The sequence below is a fragment of the Girardinichthys multiradiatus genome, chromosome 23 (genome assembly GCF_021462225.1).
Source record: "Girardinichthys multiradiatus isolate DD_20200921_A chromosome 23, DD_fGirMul_XY1, whole genome shotgun sequence".
NCBI lineage: Eukaryota > Metazoa > Chordata > Actinopteri > Cyprinodontiformes > Goodeidae > Girardinichthys > Girardinichthys multiradiatus.
This window is the reverse complement of record NC_061815.1, coordinates 45,154,698-45,164,488: the sequence shown is the minus strand read 5'-3', so window position 1 is coordinate 45,164,488 and position 9,791 is coordinate 45,154,698. Positions and strand designations below refer to the sequence as shown.

General features: G+C 38.8%; 1 long non-coding RNA gene across 1 annotated transcript; it reads left to right on the top strand.

Moving 5' to 3' along the window:
• Nucleotides 1-5,955: 5,955 nt before the first annotated feature.
• On the top strand, nt 5,956-6,695 carry LOC124859939. Its single transcript, XR_007036227.1, has 3 exons — nt 5,956-6,230; nt 6,313-6,420; nt 6,553-6,695. It is a non-coding gene; the product is annotated as an uncharacterized LOC124859939 (long non-coding RNA).
• The last annotated feature ends 3,096 nt before the right edge of the window (nt 6,696-9,791 follow it).

Here is a 9,791-nt window from a genome sequence, read left to right as displayed (position 1 = left end):
CGCCCTGTTGTCCCATTAAGGATCACAAATGCCAAATACAGAGGACAGATAATAAATGTGAATATGCTATTTTTAATAAATGAGTGCAAGTGCAATACTTCTGGATGACAACATAGATATTTCGAGCAAAGCAGAATAAGATAAAAATAACTTGGTGTCGTTTTTATTGATAATGTCAAAAGGTACACATCCTGACAGGAAGAAGCTCTGACTGGTCTCTTTCTTCTTTCTTTTTTGTGCAAAAAAATGTTTATACAACCCCATCGGTTTTGACAATTGACTAACACGTAGAAGGGATTGTCATTATGATATACTCAACTGTCAAAATTGAGCTATGAAAGAGAAAATCGCTGGTGATGACAATGATGGCTTCCTTTCTCTCTAATATAAACATACCAGCGTGATCACTTTTTCCCCTCAGGGCAAAGTCATTGTTCCAGTTTGAAAGCTCCCTGTGGATGCTTGGTATTTTTTCCCTCTCTGCTCTTTTATTTGATTATATCCAGGTGATGTTCCAAACTGTCACATCAAGCACAGACGGACTTATTTCCTCGTAGCAAGGGTCAAAACCAACGCAACGGGAAGTGAGTGGGTGGCAGAAGGGTGTGCAAAAGTATTGACCCCTCAAACTTTTCACATTATGTCACATTAAACAATTAACTTCACTGTCTTCAATATGAAAGGTGAAGACAAAACATTACATCTTTAGTCAGCGCCATTTACTCTGATGCCCCTACATAAAATCTGTTGTGAATGATTGCCTAATTTCTTAAAAGAGTCCACCTATGTGTAATTTAATCTCAATATAAATGCAGCTGTTCTCTAAAAGCCTCAGAGGTTTGTTAGAGAACATTAGAGAATAAACAGAGTCATAAAGACCAATGAACAAAGCACACAGGTCAGGAAGAAAGAAGGGTTTGGTTATAAAACAATATACCAAGCTTTGTACATCTCACAGAGCTCTGCTCAAAAATGAAAAGAGGATGGCCCAACTGCATATCTACCGAAACAACACTTTATAAATCATTGTTAAAAGAAAGCTATAAGAAATCCCATGTAGGGGATACATCAAACATGTGAAAGATGAGACCAAAATGAACCTTTCTGGTTAATATACAAATTGCAAAATGCTATGCGGGGCAGAAAACAAATTCCCTGAACATCTCCACATTAAAACATGGTGGTGGCAGCTTCATGTAGTTGGGTTGCTTTTCCACAGCTGGGAAAGGGAAGCTGAACAGAGTTGATCTTAAGATGGGTGGAGCTAAATACACGACAATCCTGAATCAAAACCTGTTAGTGGCTGCAAAATACATAAGACTGAGGCAGAAGTTCACCTTCCAGCAGGTTTGTATCAAACATATTGTTGTGTTAGAATGGCCCAGTCAAAGCCCAAACCTAAAACAAACTGAACATCTGTGGCAAGACTTGAAAATTGATGTTCATAGATCCTCTCCATCAAATCTGACTTTGCTCATCACTAGATGTGGACTAGATGTGGCCCAAAACATAGCCCAAAAGACTTGCAGCTGTAACTAGAAAGATAAATTTTTTTTAAATAAAATCCAAACAAAATGTGCTGGAGCAGAAGATAAAAAGAAATCCAGAGGTATCAATAGTTTTGCTATATATAAAAAAATAAATCAATTGTGTATAAACTGAAACTAGATGAGGAAAGATGTGTGTCCTGGACTTAAACATGATCCATTTGAAAGTAAGTAAATCACAAAGAAAATTCAGAAAATATGATTTTTCTAAACCAAATTGCGATTTTGAGATTGTTTAAACCATTTTCTTGGAAAAAAAAAAAAAACTGACCTGCACCATCCACGGCTTTGCAAAAAATCTGTTACACTTCTTTGCCACCCGGGGCCGCCAAAGAGCATAAATGACGGGAATGTTTCCTCAAAATTAGCTGGAAAATGTTTCACATCTTATTATTCAAGGAATGCATTCTAATCTCAATTAAACACAACATTTATGACTAGTGACATTACAGAAATATACCCCAATAGAAGATTTACTGCATAAAATTGGAACATATAAACATCTGTAATCGTAGATTAAGTTTTCTTTTATTCTACTCGAGGTATAGAGCTGTCTCTAAATTCAACTATTGCTATGGGCCGTGAGAAGAAAAGAGGGCGGAAATATACATGCCTGCAGAGACATGACTTTACATTTCTTTCCACTAGAGATGGAGTTAGAAAATCTTGTCCTCAATTATAAATCCTACAGGTAAAACCCTGCAGAGGCAAAATATTTCCTATCAGTCTAAAAAAAACTCCAGGTACTCTACAACGACTGAGCTAACTTCAAAAGAGAGATTAGTAAAAGAAAATGCATCTATCATCTCTGTTTTCTGAGCTGTAATAGAGCAAGCTTCATGAGTAGAGTGATGTTGTCAGTGGTGTTAATGTTCCCTGAGGGCAGGTAAAGAACAGAGTAGGATGGGGTTGCATAATCAGTGCCTGGGATTCATGGAAAACAGAGTCAGGTTTAAGAAACATATGCTGACACTTCCAAGACGTGAGGAGAAGAGCGTGTCGAGTAATTCGCTTGGCAGCAAGACGAGTGACTGAATCAAATGAAAATTTGTAGCTTAATTGATGCTAGTTGCCACAGGCAGTTCAATAGAAAAAGTAAAACGTACTGACAAAATACATTTCAATGAAAAAAAGTGTCAGGGTAAATTATCAATAAAATATAAATCACCAAATCTTGGTGTTTGAGCTGGAGAGTAATTTTAAGAAATATCATTGAAGGCTGCAAAGTGGCGCAGATGTTAGCACTGCTGACGAAGAGCGAGGCAGTCCTGGGTTCAAATCCCAACCAGTCTTTCTTTAAGGAGTCTGCATGTTCTCTCTGGACCTGTGTGGGTTCGCTCTGGGTGTTCTCACCCAGGGAGATGCACCACTTTATTTGGTTAACCTCAGGATCCAGAGCTCAATAATAAGATGGATAGCTAGGAGTAGTTTTACTGCACCTTTCTTTTTACTTCTTAGTATTATTTTGAAGTGACACTACTCTTACCTGAATACACATTGTTATGCTTTTACTGTACCAACCTCTGGTCACTTCACTGAGGGAAGGACATGCGTGTTTTAACCAAACATGCACAAACATACATTCCCACAGGTTATGGTAAATGGAGCTTTCTTTTATTCACACAAGCTGCCTTGTTCTTATGTTATTTTCTATCTGCTGGGCCTGCTGGATGAATATATAGTATATCCTGTCTTCTCAATAGGAGTGGAACAGTATGTTACCTACTATATGAATTGGTTTCAAAGGTTTCATGAATTGGCCTTAATTGTTTATTCAGTTTAACTCTTTTTTGCTTTATTGCTTGAAAATGCCAGAATTTACACATTCTTTTACATTTTCTCTGATTACATAATTTCCAAAAACTAAATCCGACATTATGATCAAACAGTAGGAACTTCTTTCCCCAAATGCTGTTTTTACTCCGACTTGAGTAATTTTATGCATGACTGCTGTTTACGTCTACCTAAGTAAAAGGATTCTGAGTACAATCTTTGGCTACTCCACCCACATCTGGTAGGACCCCCTTTGGTTTTCAGAACTGCCATAATTCATGGCATGGACTATGGCAGGTTATACTGACATGGTAGTGTGACACATTTGCAGCAGATTTCTATGCTCTGCTGCGCATCATTGATGCGTATCCTGTTCCACAACATCCCAAAGGCGCTCTCTTGGATGAGGCCTGGTGACTGTGGAGGCCATGGGAGTACATTGAACTAATTTTCATGATCAAGAAGCCAGTTTGAGGTGATTTGAGTTTTGTGACATGATGCACTGAACTACAGGAAGTAGCCATCCGAAGACAGGTACACTGTGGTCATTAAGGGATGGACATGGTCAGCAAAAATACTCAGGTAGGATGTGCTGTTTAAGCATCACTCAATTTGAAATTACCTCCTGACCATAATACTGACACCAGCCTGAACAATTCATCCAAGCAGTATCAATCCACGCTTTCATGTTGTATGTACCAAATTCTGACCCAACTTGAATGCCGAAGATTACACTGAGTTGCATCAAACCAGGTAACATTTTTCCAATCTTTTACTGCCCAGTGTTTTTGAGCCTGTATAAACTGTAGCCACAGTTTCCTGTTTTTAGCAGAAAGGTGGGGCACCTGGTGTGGTCCTCTGCTGGTGTAACCAATCTACATCAGAGATGTATCTTTAGTCCCTGCAAGTACCAAGCAATTGAGCAGGTGTAACTGATAAAGTGTCCACTTCGTCCTTAGGTGTGAGAGTTGATGCATGGTTGTGTGTTCTGTGATGAACTGGCAACACGTTTATATGAGGCGTGTTTACAAGATATCTGCAGAAGACTTTTAAACAGTCCTGCAGACCAGTCATTTTATGTCAATAGTCTCAAAAGGAAACAAAAAAAATCTAAATTGCATTATAAATAAAAATATTGTGTAGATGTTTCAGATGAAATTTCCACAGAGGCTTCTCTACAGTTTATCATTTGCCAAGCCCATAACACGTTATCGGGTCTGTCCTTGACCTTCATTAAGTACTGTGAAAACACTTCATGTGGACAATTACTTCTGGAGCTTCACATTTTCATACTTTTTTAAAGTTTAAGCAACATGCAAATCATGTTTTGCTCGAGCTAAAATCCTCCTGAGCAAAACAAATTCAAAATAACAGATGAAAGAAGTCCATCTACTAACAAAATCACGCACAAACTGTTGGTTCTTTATGTGGTCACACCAGCCAGACGTGGGGTTATGATCCCAAACAAATTACACCGGCTCTGTCATGTTTTTCAAGTGGACTCGTCTCAGTGTAAGAACAGACTGGCCTGATTGTCCCGTCCCATATCACGTTACAACCAGATTAAAGTAAAGGGCAATATTTCCCTAATGGGCCGGTCTTATGCTGGGCTGGAATGAGATGGTTGCTGAAACCTGCATTCTCCCCTGTACAGCACACCTGGTTTGAGCCTGTGTGTCTGTTTCTAGCACAAACAGAACCGGTCTAGAAGAACAATAGGAAAATTGAATGAAGAATTGCTTTTAATCTTTTTGTCTAATGCTGTGTACAACTTTGGGAAAGCAAATTATCTGGAACTGAACACATGTAGGTACTTTTCAGTCCATTTCTGTCTGCTTCTTGCCTTAACAATTGTTCAACCAGCTGTCCACTAGTCTTTGATAATGTGTGTGTGCTTTGAGACTTTGGCGTGTGCCAATACCTCCAGGCTGGTTCAGTCAACCCTGGACTGGAATTCAAGTCAGCCACAGCAGGGGGATTTCCACGTGCCTCAAAGTCGTCCTGCCTGGAATATAAAGTCATGCGTCATGCCATGGATACATCCGCTCACTTCGTTGTGGGCACAGGGCAAAATAAAAAAGCCTTCAACTGAGAGTGAAGTAATTGTTGACTCACAGTTCAGGTAATATATAAATTTAACTCATAACAGGGTCTGGTTAACACCTGGACTTTAGTGCCTTCTAGTGGTTAAAGCAAGGATGAATTGGGAAAACTGAGGGAAAAGTATGAAAACCTTGCAGAAAAAAGAGCTAATTTCACTTGAATGTATGAAGTTTCAGGTTTTCATGATATAAATCTAACTACACTGTATTAAAAAATAAAAAGCGACTCAAGGAAATTTGCCACTTTTCTGAGATTCCCACCAGGAATTGGTTTCTAATAATAGTAATTTCACCCCAGTCATCTACATATTAAACAACCCAACCACCCAGCTGGCATTCGACTGACATTAAATGTTTAAACATTGTTGAAATAATGTCAGTTTAAGAAAAAACATTAATTCAACCACAAAACAATGTTGAACTCCAAACAGTTGAATTGGTGTTAACTCACCATGGATTCAACATTGAAATATCAACAGTTTTAAGTTGCATGTCTAATCAACATAACTTTTACAAACATGACTTTTAAAAATCTTGCTAAAATATGTCAGTTGAAAAATAACATTGTTCCAACAACCAGACAATGTTGATTAACTAACCGTTGAAAACGTGTTGATACATGAATAATGATCCAATGTTAAAAGCTCAACTCTGAATCTGATGTTTGAATTGAGTCATGATAAAGCCCTATCTTCATCTACCGGGTTAGTTTTTTTTTCTTCTGGCGTACTTTGGGGTTGTCTTCGTCACAGGTTTGGGCTGTTTGACCGGTTCGGACAGACTGGCTGTATTTGGCGGTACAACAACGGTAAGTAAAGTTTTGTAATTCACATTTTATAATAAACCAGTGACATTATGTAAAATTTGAACGGTTGATTTTGGGCATACAGTCAACAGCACCATTTAGTCTACCATACAAAAGTGGCTACGTATTTATGCCATTGCTTCATGGCGGTGAAAGGAACTAACCAGCAAAGGACAAGTGACAGAAGATGAAAGTTAGTACACCAAAAGCTGTTGATCTTTTGTTAAGTTTTTAGTTATGATTTAAAGATCATTACACTTAAACTGCTGGATAGCATTGTTCTATCGTTGAATGCATTAAGTTTTCTCTCTTGTTTCTTCTATAGACCAGAACAATGTGGACCAGAGCAGTGTTGGGACCACACAGCCATGGGTGTTCAACACTAAAACTCCGGTACATACTTTCCTGGAACCTTTCAAAATAAAGTGCATTAACCTTCTTCCAGCACAGCCAGGAAATGGGGTAACTGCGGACTTCCTGTGGCGCCAATACCCAAATAAAAGCCCCACCTTTCCACAAGTCTTCCTCTTCCAAACCGATGACCATCGGGTCAGGAGGGAACACAGCGCGCTGAATGTCTTTTACTGGCAAAAGGACATAAATTCAACTGGACCCAAGGACCGATCATTTGCAAAAGTTAAGTAGAATGAAATACTGTCTGTGTATCCGGTATTTTCATTCATGAACGGAGAAATTAAGGTGTAAGAGTTGCTTACATTTTCTCTTCGAGGCCCCACAGAAGCAAACGGTGTTCCGAGAGAAGCTGTTTCGACAAGCCGAGTCTGGAGGAAAGAAGACGGCCGCAACCGTGTTTACGGTAACGAACAGCTGGTCACCTTCTGATCGGGAGAAACTGAGGAAGTTAGCGGGAAGCTAACTATTTGTTCACGACGGATATCTTCTTCAAACTTCGCCTTGGGACGACATTCCCTCAACAACTTCAGAGGTTGGGGTTTGGGCAGATTAACAGATTGGTTTAGGATGAAATGATCTAAACGTTTTCATGTTATGAAGTTTGTTTTGTGGAACTCGGCTATCTTGGTGCTAGCATGCTACTTGTAGCACCCAGGCCGGTTCGTGTTCTTTGTATGTTTTAAAGCTAAGATAAACTTTATTTAAAGGGTGGTTTTAACCAGAACATTGCTCATAACGCGCCGTCAGCGCTTATGCATTTTAACCCTGGTATTTTAAAGGTATGTGTTGATTCTGGCGCTAAGCTATCTCTAGCTTAGCACTTTAGCTAGCTTCTTTGTTAGCCCAACGGCCAGCCGGTAAGAACACGTGTGCTAGCATTAAGGCTAGTCAACAGAAAGGTTGTTAGTTTTCAAGCTAGTGAATAATAGTCCCCGAACATCATTTACTAAAGTTGATAACTAAGTAAACACCATTAAGCCCCATTTCTCCAGAAAGATTTGGCTCTTTTCCAAAATACTCAATAATATTTCTTCAAATATTATTTTAATAAATGAAGGCAGCTAATTAGACACTGTTGAGAATTAGTCATCCAGGAGGTTGGTTTTATTCAGCAGATCATTATTTAAAACATTATTTTATTAAAATAATATTTAATCTGATCTTGCATTGTGAAGGGTTGTCTAAAGGTTGCTGATTATTTTCTAAGTTAGTTCCAAAACTAACTTCACTTCACTTCGAGATTCTTCAAGATAATCCGTGGTTCTCAAACATAAACATTGCATGGTAATGTTGCATCACTCTTTTTGGTCATGATTTCTAATCATCTTTAATCAACTTGTTTATATTGTACATAGTCCATTAGTTGTCATTATTCTTTAATTCTGCTTGGTAGTTTAGTTGGATTGTTTTAGCATAGTAAAGAGTTTGTTGATTGAAATGTGTTTGACTTTGAGTTGACTTATTTTTGTTAATAAATTCTTGTACTTTAAGAAATTGTGTGAATTCATTCCATATGTGTGCAGAGTTTATGCTGTTCAATAATGTCAGAGCTCGTCTCACACCTTTCTATTCTGTCCTAATACCATCGCCTTAATGGGGCTGGTATTCACAGGACAATCCTTAACAGACCGGAATATTATTTGGTAAAATATTAATATTAAAATATTAATATTAAATAATATTCTCAGATTCATATTTACAACAGCAGTGTGGAGAGAGGAGACCATAGAGAAAGAGGAAGTGATACCATCATGTTGCGTTAAGAATGGTGGTGTATTATGGCCTACGCAAGGAGCTGCAAGAGCGTTGAAAGCCTGCAAAGAACCAGAAGAGTCATGGACAAAATTCCCGTTAATAAAAATTAAGATTCAATCAGGTATGTCTTTTGAAAGACAAATACTTATGTCATACATGGATGTAGGGCAAATTCCAAATATTCCACTCATAAATATGGACATTGTTGGTTTGCGATGGAAAAAAAAAAAATCAGACAGACAGAATCCAGCAATTGTAGAGCTCTGACTTTTTTTTTAATGCCGTTCTTCAAACATCTCATTCCAGTTCACAGCATGACATACATTCCAACAACAGGAGGGAGAGCTTCCTCACTGATCTAACAAACCTGGTGTTTAAAGCATTGGCTCCTACCTGGACTAATTAAGGGGTGGAGTCAACCTTTACATTTCCAGATAGAAAAACATTTGTACTAAACTATATTCCTAGAAAAATATTTACATAATTACAACTAACAACTTCAAAACTAAAACAATCTGGGCCCAATCAAAATCCAGAAAAACATCTCCCCTCTCTCTCAAACAATGGATTTTCCCAGTGAGGTTGATTGAAAACACCAGGTCCTTGTCAGCACTGCTCATGGGCGCTCTTCCATGGCAACACAAGACCAGGTGACCTCAAAGAGAAGAGAGAATAATTTAAACAAAATATTAAATAAAGCGAATAACTTCCTCCCAACAAACAATACATTTATCAACTAAATAAGAATATTGGAAGTACAAAAAACAGCACCTGTTAGGGAGGGGGTAAATCCCTCACACTTCCCTCCCCTTCAGGAGACTCGCTGCGGTTCACAGCGAGACAAAAAGTCTGCGACTGTTCTCTTTTCCTGGAATGTAGCCCATCTTAAACCGATAAGGTTGAAGAGACATAAACTATTGTGTTATGTGACTGTTTGTGTCTTTCATGGCTTCCAACCATTTCACTGCCCGATGGTCAGTCTCCAGAGTGAACTCTCGCCCCAAAAGATAATATCTAAGAGAGCCAATCATCCATTTGATAGCCAGACACTCCAGTTCCACCACCGAATATCTGGTCTCTCGCAGAAACAACATCCTACTAATGTAGGCGACTGGTTTCTTCTCTGCTTCTCCCTGCAAAAGAACCCCACCAATTCCCCTGGCAGATGCATCAGTCTGAACGATGAAGGGTAAAGTGAAGTTTGGGCTCTGCAGTACAGGTTCTTGACACAGTGCCTGCTTCAAATCCTGGAAGGCCCTCTCCTGTGCTTCTCCCCACACAATGTTTGTTTTTGATATTCCAGTGAGGTCAGAAAGTGGAGAGGCTCTAGCAGAAAAGTTGCTGATAAATCGACAATACCAACCTACCAGGCCCAAAAAGGACCTGACTTGCCTC